This window comes from Arachis ipaensis, chromosome B05, assembly GCF_000816755.2.
Source record: "Arachis ipaensis cultivar K30076 chromosome B05, Araip1.1, whole genome shotgun sequence".
NCBI classification, from domain to species: domain Eukaryota; kingdom Viridiplantae; phylum Streptophyta; class Magnoliopsida; order Fabales; family Fabaceae; genus Arachis; species Arachis ipaensis.
The window spans coordinates 4,073,197-4,077,339 of NC_029789.2; positions in this window are offsets into that span (position 1 = coordinate 4,073,197).

The window sequence follows — 4,143 nt, forward strand, 5'->3', positions numbered from 1 at the left end:
GGGTAGTGAATAGTGAGATACTATTATGGCAATATGAGGTGTGAACAATACCTATTTTATGTAGACAAATAATAATAGAAAAAATTATTTTAAAAATGAAATTTTATTATTAAAAGAGATTTATTTTTTTATTAAAATTATTAAGAATAATTAATTAATAAAATATTTAATATTTAATTGAATTTTTTCTTTTTTTTTTTTAACTATGTTTTTATGCATTAAATTAATTTCTTAGTTTTAATTTACTTTCTATTTAAATTTTATTGTAAATAATTTCGTCATTTTATTTTATACTTTCACCTTGCACTCTCAAACCCAACACAACAATGGTAGAATAAAAAGTTAAAAACTAAGAGAGGAAAAAAGAAAAGATATATGGCTACTTTTATTATTTTTTGAAAATTATGAAAAAAACTCAATTCAATTATAATGTACTAATTCGGTAAAATTTTTATATCGATCGTCGTTGTTAAGTCCTATAATCAAATTCAATTTTCCAAGGTTAATAATGAAGACAAAATTTACACTATCTAACAACAATATCAAAATTAACTTCTTACAAAAAGAAGCGACAAAATCAAGTTGAAAATATGTATAAACAACAACAATAATAACAACAATAATAATAATATTCATAATAAAGTTAGCTATAATTTACATATGTATTTCAAGTTAAAAAAATAATAAAAAATAAAAAATATTTTTTTCTCTCTTCATTATTCTTATATGTTTGTTGCTCTGTTGGGTTTTGAAAGAACTGTGAAATAATAAAATTATGGGTCCATCTAGTGTACAGATGCATTTTGGTACAGATTTACAGATTTTTGTTTTTATTTGGTTTAAAAGCGTATCACTAAAAGTGTTGCTTAAAGAGAAAGTGTTACCCTTAATCATTAACTTGGCTCTGATACCAATTTTCACTCTTCATTTTTTACTTTGAATAAGTTTATAATTTGTATAGAATTGAAAATGTTACTCTTATAATTCTGATTTTTATAGTTTTTCAATCTTGTTTTAGTTTATAATAGTCTTTTTTGCATGGATTATTGTTTATAAAATTTTTTATCTGTTTGTCTTTTTCTTGAATATATTTTCTCAAATCTTCAACAACTTCTTTTATTTCTACACTTTCTGTTGTTTCTAAATATCTTTTTAATTTTTCAACCTCATTCTCCATTTTTTCTTTCAACAGCTTTAATTCTTTTAAGTCATAATATGGTTTTCCAGGCATTTATAAATTTTTTAAGTTTAACTCCAACTTGTTTATATTTATTCTTATTTCTATCCTTTTTATTATAAGGTCATCAATTTCGATCTGAAGATTATTCAATTCCCTTTTATACTCCTTTATTTTACTTTTTAGATTTTTCGCTCTTTTTCTTTTTATTTTATTTTCTGGTCTTTCAATCTTTGCATGCTTCATTATTTATTTTAGAATTTCTGCAAATTCTATCATCGCTTCATCACTATTTTCTAGAGATTCTATTAATTTTTCTAACTCTTCAACTTCTTTTTTTAATTTTTCATAGATTGTTTTTAGAGCTTCAAATGCTCTTTGATTTATTTCAGAAAATTGCAAATAATTCAAACGATTTTCTCTTTCAAAGAGCTCTTGTTTCTTATCTTGATAAGTTACATATATTTCTTCTTTATTTATTGTCATAATTTAGTATTTAGGGTTTCATTTAATTTTTCGACCTTTTTTGTTAGTTCTTTTATTTCAGAATTTTATTCTTTAATCTTTAACTTAGATAAACTTAAAGGACTATTAATTTTAGATTCTCTTATTTGAAAATTTGATGAAACCAATTTTCCTGATGGTTCTTTTAGTAATAGAACTGAATTTTCGATAGCTTTATATTTTGGTATTTCTGTTTTTACAATTTTCTGAAATAATTCATCGACATAAATTCTTTCTTTGTTTTTAAATATTATACTATGATGGCTATTTGTTAAAGCATAATTTATTGCATATGTAATTGAAAATGGTTCATCATCTTGTTCCATTAGATTCTTTCTATGAAATTTATAAGCCAAACTTATAGATCTCCCAAGATTTTCAGTTGATAAAGGTATAGCATATCCAAGATGGGCATTAAATTTAACATTTACGTTTGCCAAATTTCCATGAACAATTCCAATTATTTGATCTTTTAGTACTTATTTTTGGAAATAAGCTTTTAGTGTATTCTGTTATATTCTTTAAAAATCCTTTATCTGAAATATAATTTATACATCCTAAAAATCTTTGTAATTGTTTTCTATCTTCTATTTTATTAGGAAATAAATTTACCTTTTCTAGGACATTTGGTTGAAGTTTTAGCTTTCCTTGAGTAGATAGAATTAATCCAAGAAACTCTATTTCTTGTTTTGCTATTCTTGCTTTCTTTTTGCTAAGAACTAATCCTTTTTCTTTACATCTTTCTAAAACTATTAATAATTTTTGAAGATGATCTTCTCTATCCTGTTTTGTAAAAATTAGTATATCATCAATATACACTAAAACAAATTCATTTAACTCTTTTAGATTTTCTTCCATAAATCTTTGGTAAATACCTGGAGCTTGTTTTAATCCGAATGGTAATACATTCCATTCATAGAGTAACACACTTGTTGATTCTTTTGTTGGGCAAGTAAAAGCAGTTAATTTTTTTGTTTCTTCGTCTAAACGAAGCTGCCAATATCCTGATTTTGCATCAAGAGATGAAAACCAAGTTGCTCCTTTGATTTTTTCTAAAATAGAATCTTTTCTTGGAAGTTTATGAGTATCACCAATAGTTGCTTCATTCATCTTCTTATAGTTAATAACCATTCTTCGTTTTTCCCTTTTAATTTCATTATTATTTTCGACATAAAAGGCTGGAGCCGCATGAGGACTTTTACTTAATCTTATAATTCCTTTTTCCAAAAGATCTCTACATTCTAATGAAAACTCTTCTCTATCTCTTGCGGAATAAGGAATTTTATTTGGAACATTTATCTCTTTTGTAGGGTCTTTTAATTTAATACTTACTAATTCGTTATTTGTATTTTTAACATCTAAAGGATTTTCAGCACAAATTTCATCCAAAAGTTCTTCTATCTTTATTTCAAGACTATTTTTTGGGATATTTATCTGAAAGTATAGATTTAAGTAACATGTCTCTAATATAGAAAATATTTTAAATTTTAAGATCTTATCTATAGTGGTAGTTGGTATTTTTATACGTTTTGATTTTTGATTTATTGAAGAATCGTGTGGAGCTTTTAAAACTATATATGTTAATTCTTGAATAAATGGATGATATAGCTTTAAAAAGTTATTTCCTATGATAAAATCCATTCCAGAATCTAACATATATATAGATGGAACAATGAACCTATAATTTTGAATAAAAATTTCAACAAGGATAAGATACCCACACAGCCACACTAAAGTGTACATTTTTTCTTAAGGCGTGGGATTGAACGGATTGGGACAGAGTAAATTGGAATGGACAGCTGTCTAGTTCCAAATAAAGAAGCTTGGTGGAGACTCACAAGACAAGAATAGTAATAAGTGACTATCCCTTAACACTTTCAACTTTCTAAAATACACTTTAGGGCAAGAAAAACTTAATGGACAATATTGATTATGTGTTTGTTTGTTTGTGTGCTATTATTTTGATAAAAAAAAAAATTTTATTAAATTTTTTTTTTAAGTTTTAGTATATTTGGTAAATTTTTAATAATAAAAATAAAAATATTAAAAAAATAAAAAAATATCTTTTTAAAAAGTTACAATTTATATCTTTTTTTAATGCTTTTGTTTTAATTTTATTTGCACCATCTTATATTATATGCTACTACCATGAAATCACGAGAAAATACATAAATAATATGCTTTCTCATGGGAAAAAAAATTCTAAAATTTTAAGTAACAAAATTCTAATAGTATATCGAAAAATCATTTATCTTGAAAACTTAAATTTTTGCTATAAATAATGATGTGAAAAAAATTTTGGTCTACCAAAATCTATCTATGATCACGTATACAACCTAATATTCTCATCAGTACTGCTTCAACAGTTCAATGCACTTCCAATTGTTTTTTTTTTTATATAATTTATTAATTTCAAATATCATGAAAAAGATAAAGTGGATGAGTTATTAACTTTTTATTTT